At 53.7% G+C, this 9,524-nt stretch overlaps 1 protein-coding gene across 2 annotated transcripts in view; it reads right to left on the reverse strand.

Moving 5' to 3' along the window:
* TNRC6A (trinucleotide repeat containing 6A) overlaps window positions 1-9,524 on the reverse strand; it is a 126,050-nt gene that overhangs the window by 58,070 nt on the left and 58,456 nt on the right. The gene's annotated exons all lie outside the window — the stretch shown is intronic.

Here is a 9,524-nt window from a genome sequence, read left to right on the forward strand (position 1 = left end):
CCAGGGAGCGCAGAGGGCCCGGGCACCAGCGAGCGTGGGGGCTGGTCAGCACGGCGGCTCCGGAAGCCGCTGCTGCCCGGGATGACGGAAGGAACGCAGGCGCTGGGCACAGTGAGGAGTCGGCGTGCTGAAGGCACAGGCTGGGAGGGCCGCTGCGGTGATCCAGGCAAGCGGGTCACGTCCTGACCCGCGAGGCGCCAGTGGGAGCAAAGGGCAAACCCAAGATGACCCGAGATGATAAGGAACCGGGACGGGGCAACGTTAGCAAGCACGGCAGCACAGAGCTGTGCAGACAACTTCAGACCAGAGCGCAGGCACTGCTTAAAGGAGGCTCCACTGTCAGAAACGGCTAGAACGAGACGAGGGGTCAGGTGTCCCCATCCTGCTCCCAGAGGAGGGGACAAACGCAGCTTCCCAGAGGCCCAGGCCGCTCGCCCGTCGGCAGGCGACTGTGAGCCAGCTGCTCTCCGCACGGAGCCAGCCGTACGCGACAGGCTAGTTGTAAAAATACATCCCACGTCTTCTGCCAAAAAATGTTGTTCACCTACTTCTGCCCTACACTTTCCCTCTGCTCCCTCCCGCCCTCCTGCTGCCCCGCTGACCACCTGCTCGCCAGGCCCCTCTTCTTTCTCTCCCTCCTGTCCTCCCACAGGGAAATCAAGCCCCAAGCCAGTGCAGCTCTACACAGCAGAGCTGGCCACCCGCAAAGCCATCCCGCCCGGCACAGGTGGAAAGCCAGCGGCGGCAAAAACAGGTTGCAGTCAAGTCGGGGTCGGATCGGGTCCTCACAACGCTGGCAGTGACATGCAGAGAGAAGGATAAAGAGACAGGGTTTGGGATTTTTTTTAAAGACTTGTACCTACGTGGAGGCAGAAGCGGGGTTGAGGAACGCAGGTATCAGCGAAGGTGACAAGAGACGGGGTAACGTGAGGGAAGCTAGTGTAAAGTCGCAGGCAATTTCCCTCCGCAAATACTGAGGCAGTTAACGAACACTGGCGCCACCGTAAATCGGAGCCCCACACAGCCACGAGGCAGAGGGACCCGCCTCCAAGTCCTGGTGAGAAAGAGTTTGCAAGGGCTCAGGCTCTCCGGGGGAAACGGAGGCTCAGCCGCCAACCTCTGTTAAAGGCGGGGGAGGGAACACAGCCCCCGTGTGCCTGTATCTGCGTGAAGAAACCCTGGAGCGGCACACGCAGACTGAGGGACAGACCGCCCCGCAGAAATGCGGGGAGAAAAGAGGATAAGAGGCAGGGCATTTCCAGACAGCTCTCGACTTCGAACCTGCAGCACGGGCAGAAAGCGTAGCTCTGAAGGCATAGCTGGCAGTGAAGGGTCAACAGCTTAACAACGAAGAGAAAGCAGGACACAGAGAGGGAGGTGGGAGGATCCAGTGCTACACAGTGGGACCCTTCAGACGGGGGCGGGAGGAGCTGCAGGGGGGCTTCCGCCGGCCCCGGGACCCCAGCAACGTAAGGCCGCAAGTCCCCACCGAACGCCGCATCGGTTCTGCAGCGTTGAGCGAAACGGTAGGATGAAATAATCTGACCACTCGCTGCTTGAGTGAACAAGAGTTAGGGCCCAAGCACCTCATGGAAGTGGGAACGAAGGGACGGTATCTGCGAACCACTGTGACACCGAGGATCACAGCGCACCGAGCGTACGGAGAGTCCGTGGGTGCCCGCCGATCCCACCGTGAGAACGGGGCAGGGCGAGAGGCGCTGCGGCAGCAGGTCTGCTCTCGGAGCAAGAGCAAGACTTAGAAAATCACTATTCGGCAATCCGCCGATTCACGCGAGAATCTCGATGAGAAACGAGACATGCACGCTCTCAAAGTTCTTCCAACGATGTCATTCTTAGTTACAGAGAGAAAAATACTGACTTAAAGTGATGAAAGCTGACATGTACCACCTTGACCAAGTACAGCTGAAGTCGCCAGGACCAGTAATGAAGCAAAGGGACACGACGGACCTCCGGATGCGACGCAAAAGACACAACTTCTGTGCCACCCCTGACCTAAACGCCCAATCTGAACCTAACCAAGAGGAAAAACCAGACAAATACCGACTGAGAGGCAGTCTAGCAAATAACTGGCCTGTACTCCCAAAAGATACCAAGTTCTTCAAAAACAGAGACTGGGAAACTGTTCCAGAACGCAGGCGAGTCAACAAACATAAAAACCAAACACAGCCTGTATTCCTGGGACTGAATCTCCAACCAGAAAAAATGTTTTTTCATTTGCTATAAAAGCATTATTGAGACAATTAGCAAAATTTTAGTAATGTCTCTGGATTCACTATTAAAATTGTGCTAATACTTTTTCCCCCAGTTTTGCTAATGGTACTGTAGTTACAAAGAAAATGTCTTTGATTTCAGGAAACAAATATTTAAGTTTTTAGGAGTAAAGGGACATTGATTCTCCAAGTGCCTCTCAAACGGTCCAGGAAAAAACAGTCTGTACGTGGAAAGAGAACGGTAAAGCGGGGCTGAATGTCAGCGTGCCAGGAGCACGCGGGGAGGACATGCGGCCATTCTTTGCTCTACTGCGAAATTTCTTAGAGTCTGAGATCATTTTCAAATAAAAAGCTGAGGTTGAGGACACACGGTAAGATTAGAAATATTAGAGAATAAACACCCCACCAGAATGCCAGAGTGCTCTGAGACAGTGTCCATTTTCAAGCTGTACCCCTAACACACAGAACCGACGTCATGCCACCCGGCACGTAGGACACTAAGGGTCGCGAAGGCTTGGTGACTTGTGGGGTACGAGGCAGCGGTAAGGATGACCCGAAACCCGGTCCACTAAACCGCCCCCCTAAACTCTACCCCTTCCGAGGATGAACTGAATTACTAGTTCTTCCCAATTCACATGGACCTCACCCTTGACCTCTAATTAAACGCTGCTCATTTTCTCGTTATCTCGGAGGTTAGTCTCCCTCTTCTGAGAGCTGGTTACAGCTCCGGGGACACCCAGTTCCACCTGCACTGCGTGCCTGGCCCGGTCGCGGCGCAGGCCCCTCGCTCGTACTTTGCCACCTGCTACTCCCTTCGGGGACAGCTAACCCCAGGCTCTACTGAAACAAGCGCTCCCTGGGCAGCATGGCATGCGGGCAAGAGCTGTGTCTCCAGTGCCAGACAGAAGTGGCCTGAGTCTTGGCCCCACCGCCTGCTGCGTGAGGAGCTCATCTGCCTTCTCTGAAGCCGCTATCTCCTCCCCTACGCGGGGTCCTCAGAGGGTTGTGTGGAGAGTAAATTAGGGGATGCAGGGGGGGTGTCTGACAGGGGCACGGAACAAGCGTGCCCTAAATATCACTAGGTGCAGAACACTGCACCTGACTAAGGTTAGGGTACAAAGAAGGCTGGAGCCAAAGGAGGGAGAGCACGCAGCAGAAATGGGACCGACACCTCTTACCGAGGCCGTCACCCAGCCCGGAGGTCGGCGCGCTGGCGGGGACGTGGAGAGAGGGGAACTCTGTGCACTGCGGGTGGGACTGTGGGTTGGCTCGCCCACCGCACAAACCGGCTTGGAGGGTTCTCGAAAATTACGAAGACAGCTGCCAGGGACCGAGCAAATCCACGGTGGGCGCGCAGCCAAAGGGAACGAAAACGCGCATCAGAAGACGTCAGCACGCCCGCGTTCACGCGGAGCCGGCCGTGACGGCCACGACACGGAAACCACCCAGGCGCCTGGCACCGGGGGAAGGTGGGGCACGTACGTAAACGACAGGGCATGATTCAACCAGGAGACGGAAGGCGATGCTGCCACGTGCGGCAACACGGATGGGCCCCGAGGGCATTAGGCTCAGTGCGGTCGGCCAGGCGGACAAACGCTGCATGGCGTCGCTTTCATGTGGAGTCTAAAGCAGCCGCGCTTGCACAATCGGGGCTGCCAGGGGCGGAATCGGGGAGATGCTGCTGAGGGCTGCGAGCATACGACAGGAAAAGGAGTATGCTCCGGAGGCGTAAGGCTCAGAGCGGCGATGACCGTCGTTGTCACCGGATCACAGACTTCCAGCTAAGACTCTAGACCCTGTTTTCCCACGAAATAGAAATGGCAACTATGTGTCCGCTAACGATTTGGAGTAACCATCCTGGACTATTTAATTGTACCACATCGGCACCTGTTGTACAGCTTAAACTCAAAGTTAGATGTCAATTACATCTCAAGTGAAGAAAACCACTCCTGCACAAGGGCAGGGCACTAATGGGGGGCGGGAGCAAATAGAATTGACTTTACCTGTTAATCATACCTTTAAAAGGTGGAAAAAATAGAAAAACATGAACATAGAACTTAATATATAAAAACAATTATTAGAGCAGAATGAGGCAGATGCCAAACCAAGAGCTCAAGGCCCTGGGTTCCAGAGTCCGAACCGGCCCAAACCAGGCCCAGGCACTGAGAGGACAGGAAGATGACAGAGCAGTAACGGACACAAAGTGCAGGGAACACGAACACCAAAATCCTCAGCAAAGACGAACACGTGCGACCCAGCCACACGTCGAGAGGACGGCACGCCATGCCCAAGGCGGAGCTGGCCCAGGGTGCACGGGTGGTTTAACAGGTGAAAATCAACCCGGTAACACAACATATTAACAGAACGAAGGACAAAAACTGCATGATGATCTCGACAGACACAGAAAAAGCGTCTGGCAAAATCCAACACTCCTTTCACGACAAAGCAAAAACACTCAAAGCAAGACGAGAAGGAAGCTTTTTTAACCCAGTACAGGCCATCTACAAAAAGCCTACCACTCACATCATACTTATTAAGACCAAGTGCTTCTCCTCTAAGATCAGAAGCAAGACGAAGACGTCTACTTCTGGATCTTCCATTCGACACTGTACTGGAGGTTCTCGTCAGGAAAACAAATCGAAGGTGCCAAGATTGGAAAGGAAGTCAGAAAATGATCTCTACTCACAGATGACACGCTCTCGTATGTAAAAAGCCGTAAGGAACACACACGCCCTCACGCACACACGCGCACACGCACGCACACGCACAGAGACTACTGGAAGCAGCAAACGCGTACGGCACGGTGCGGGATGCGGGACCAACATACAAAAACCAGCTGTGACGCGCCACAACGTGGATGACCCTGCCGACAGTGCGCGAGGGGACACGAGGCAGGACAAACACGACGTGACTCCGCCTACGTGCAGTACTTAGAACAGTCGAATCTACAGTGACAGAGAGCAGGACGGGGTGCCAGGGACTGAGGGGAGAGCGGAGGGGGAGTCGCTGTTTAACAGGCGCAGAGTTCCAGCTTCACAAGATGGACACAACTGTGTGGACGGTGGTGGTGACGGATGCGTGGCGCTGGCAATGTGCCGATACCACGGAAAGGTCCGCTCAGAAATGGGTAGAATGGGAAATGGGACATGCCAAAATTCAAAACGTTAGTGCTTCAAGGGACAAAAGTTTTAAAAAGTGAACAGGCACCCTAATGAATGGGAGAAAATATTTGTAAATCACGTCTCTAATAAAGGACTCGTATCTAGGAAATATAAAGAATTCTTACACAGCAACGATAAAACTATAACCAAATTTTAAAATAGGCCCAGGATTTAAATAGCTATTTCTCCAAATCAGACACACGAATGGCCAATAAACATGCGAAAAGTTGCTCATCACTCGACATTAGGGAAACGCAAATCGAAACCGCAGCGGGACGGCTGGAATGGAAGGAACATCCCAAGAGCTGGTGCGGAGGCGCAGAGGACGGGCCAGCCGGCGTGGCTGCTGGACATGAGACGGCGCCGCGGCTTCGGACACAGTGCGAGTGAAACACGGAGCGGTCGCGCCCGCGAGTCCTCCGTGGGGGCGGGCTCTGGAGAACCGAGTCACGCGCACACAACACGCCAGCATCACTGTGCGTCATGGGCAAAGGCGGACGCGCCCTGGCGCCCGTCCGCTGACGTGAGGGCAGGCACGGGGTGGCCCAGCTCCACGACGAGACGTCCTCGCCCGCGGAAAGAACGAAGCGCTGACACGGGCCATGACACGGGAACCCTGACGACATGCTGAGTGCAAGCAGCGGGCGCCAAAGCCCATGTGGCACCGGGCTCTGTTCACGGGAGACGCCCACACGGGCAGGACGCAGAGGCAGAGCCAGCACTGCCAACGGGCACAGCGTCTTCCTTCGGGGCACTGGAGGCGATGGCTGAACTGTCTGGAATTAGAGATCTGCGCCGATCACGCAGCTCCGGAAACACAGTAAAAACTACTGAGTCCTACACCTTAAAGGGGTGAAATTTATGGCGTGAATTTTCTCTCACTAAAGCTGCCATGAAACAACTGAGGGAGGAACTGGAGGGGACACTTGGAGGAGAGGACGACAGGCGGACGAGAGGAAGAAGGTGACAGGCTGAACGCACACTGCACTTCGGGCTTGAATTCCGGTCACTAGGGAGCCAGCGAAGCTTCCTAGGAGACAGGAGTGACAAGCCCAGAACTGAAGCTTGGGGCTGGCCAGCCGGCGGCAGTGCAGAAGGCACACGCTGTCCCCACCTCCTCAGGGTGGCACGCTCGCTCACGCGCCTCGCGACGCCAGGCGCTCACGGGTGGCGTGGTGAGGGAACTCTATTTCTCTGACATCCTTTGTATGACCAACTGTCAAAGAGTGAAGAAACGCTTAAGCACAAATATAAAGTCCGTGTCTATTTAAGCCCCACACAGCACTATCTCCTTGTGTTTTAGGGGGATACTTCAAAAGAATAGAAGGGACCAAAGTCAACAAAACATAGATGTCAAAATTACAAACGCGTTCAGTATTACTGCAGCAAGCTGCTCGATAAATGCCAGCTGACTCAAAACCACTAGTAAGAACAGCAGAGCAAGGGACTGGGTTCCATCTTATTTGTTATTATACAAAATCCAATCAATCACTGTTTGCAGAAAATATCCTGTAAGGTTCAAAGTACCCAATTCCGTGACCAGGTTTCCGTGTGTTTTGAACATTCCAGCAGGACCTGGGAGTCAGCTGAGTCACGATCGTACAACACACCACTGCTGCAAGTCGCTGCCTTTCCCCAGTCACGCGGGCACACGCGGGGGCTTCCGCTGCGTGACCCACTCACGCCGCGCACGCGGATCATGTGAAAAATAAGGCCACCTTATTTTTATAAAAATCTAAACTATATTTTCACGTTAGTGCGTTTTTTGTTTTGTTTTGTTTTTTAAGTGGAATGTTGCTCTCTCTCTTTTGAATCTTAAAATTTCCCTTTTACTGACACAATTCAGCTCCTCTGACGCCCTCCCTATGACGCAATGTTTCTTAATCTCTGGGGAGCCATGACCCTTTGAAATCTAATAAATACTAAGGACCATCTCTTCGTCTGTCTGTCTGTCTGTCTGTCTTTAAAGCATACATTCGACTTTCCAAACTACTTTGTGCCATCTGGGGTCCCTCTGCAGAATCTGGGACGAGACTCCCTGGTCAAAGGGACATTCTTTTCACAAGCTCAGGCCCTACGTCACTTTCTTACCAGGGTTGTACGTTTGTCATTGGTGGAAGCTGAAAACAAGCAGCTTGGTGTCCAACAATAAGGGAGCCACCTCGGAATAACCCTTCGAAGGCTGCAATCATTACAACGGATCGATTCACACGTGAAGACCTGCAATTACTATAACCTCAGCAATTTAAATCATGGCTCAGCTCAAGCTACCTGTCTGGCAAGCCCTCGGATAGAGAGACAGCAGTTCGTGTGAAGGTGAGTGCGCTGGGCCAACTTTCAGCTGCTTTGCTCTCACGTGGTGGTGGGGGTGTCAAGAACAAACACATCCCCTGTGTGACAGTCCTGCCGGAAAGCTCTGACCTGGGTCTGATCACCCAGAAACCCCAACAAATCCCACTGAGGCCTGCAGAAGAGACCAGTCCACACTCTTCCAGAATGTCAGTGTCGCGAAGGGGAGGAAAGCCACTCCTGGCGTGAGCAAACTGGACACTTAAACACGGCCCTACCTAGGGGTACTGAAGGACAAGGACAGAGAGGTGGGAAGACAGCGCCGGGGCCACTGGGGAACTCGGGATGTGCGCCGAGCAGCACGGTCACAGCTACCCTCCCTGGGCGTGACGGCCTGACTGCTGTCACGCAGAAAGCCCGCTCCTAGGAGCGTGGCCAACAGTGACCATCAGTAAGCCTCGGCAGAAAGACAGGTGTTGCGTGAACCACTCCTGCTGCTTTAAGGTTAGAAAGGTTTCTTCACTGTAAACGAGAGGACATTTTCTCGTGGCCTAAGCCAGCCGAGCAGAAGGCCCCCAGGACGTGCCCACACGCGTCTTAGCAACTGTCAGAAAGCACACCTGTGAAGTACTTCCGCTCACACTGCAGACTGACCTCGGACGCCCAAATTCCCACAAGGTTACCGAAAGGCACTCGGATTTTTTTATGATTATATTTAAATTTTCCAGAGAGTTGTTACACATTGTTAAAGTTAATCTTACAGTTCGTGATTCATTTATTCTATCAACTCATATACCACATGGCTGCCAAACTGAGCTAGAAAGAAACCTGTGGATATGAATTTGCTGGCCTCCAAACCACATCACAGGAAAGCAGGAAAGCTCAACCGGAGGATTCCCTCTCCAGCCAGAGCTGAGGGATGGCAAGGCCAGCACCCCCTTCCGCACCCCGAGAGCCAGCCCTGCTTTACACCTGCTGTCTCTCGTCTTCTGTTCAGCATCTGTCCCAGGCAAACGTCTGAGTTCACATGCTACCTCACACGGCACTACAGCATCTTTAACGACTCTTCCTGTGTGATGGCATTTAATAGTTGGTTTAGAGAAAAGAAAAAAAAACAGCGTAACAGGAAGCATGTAACTCTTGCTTCAGACAACATACTCTACGTTATAGTAAATTCATTACTACAATGGGCATGAAGTATGGGTAACTGTTCTTACAGTTTCAGAAAGGAGAAACCAGAGTTAGCTGCTATCTACTGGGCGATATAAAATACAACCCTTGGGAGAACCCTATAGGGGAGTCGAAAGGCCTGTCGCTTATTCGCGAATGTGACCCCGCCAAGGTCACGGGCTGTCTCAGCCAAGCCTTCCCTTTTGTGAAATAAGGTCAGAGCACTGCCTGGTCCTCATCCAACGTCACGCTCCCGCTCCAAGTGCTCAGTAACTCCATGGCTCTGGCCTCCGGAATCTTCTAGGCAAGTCAGCTGAGTTAGATTTTTTACAACTGGAAAATGCAACTTCTCTCCCCAAACGCGTAGTTCTGTTCTAACCTCTCCTGTTCTGGTCCTCTCTGGTCCCTCCAGATGGGGGGCCCTGTGCACCCAGACTCCACCCACAGTGGAGCGGCCCCGCCCCCAGCACCTTCTAGCCTCTCCCACACCAGAGCCATACAGCTCCCCATCTCACGTGACAGCTCCCCACGAGATTATGCAAAAAGGCGGGGCCAGAAACTCTCCCCACCCCGCCCCGACACACCGCCCAAGGGACCGACTCCCTGCTGTTCCAGCCCCAGCGCCCTGGGCTGAGGCCTGGCTGCCCCCACCCCGCCCCAGCCCAGCTCTGCC

The sequence above is a fragment of the Pteropus alecto genome, unplaced genomic scaffold (assembly GCF_000325575.1).
Source record: "Pteropus alecto unplaced genomic scaffold, ASM32557v1 scaffold15, whole genome shotgun sequence".
Classification (NCBI taxonomy): Eukaryota; Metazoa; Chordata; class Mammalia; order Chiroptera; family Pteropodidae; genus Pteropus; species Pteropus alecto.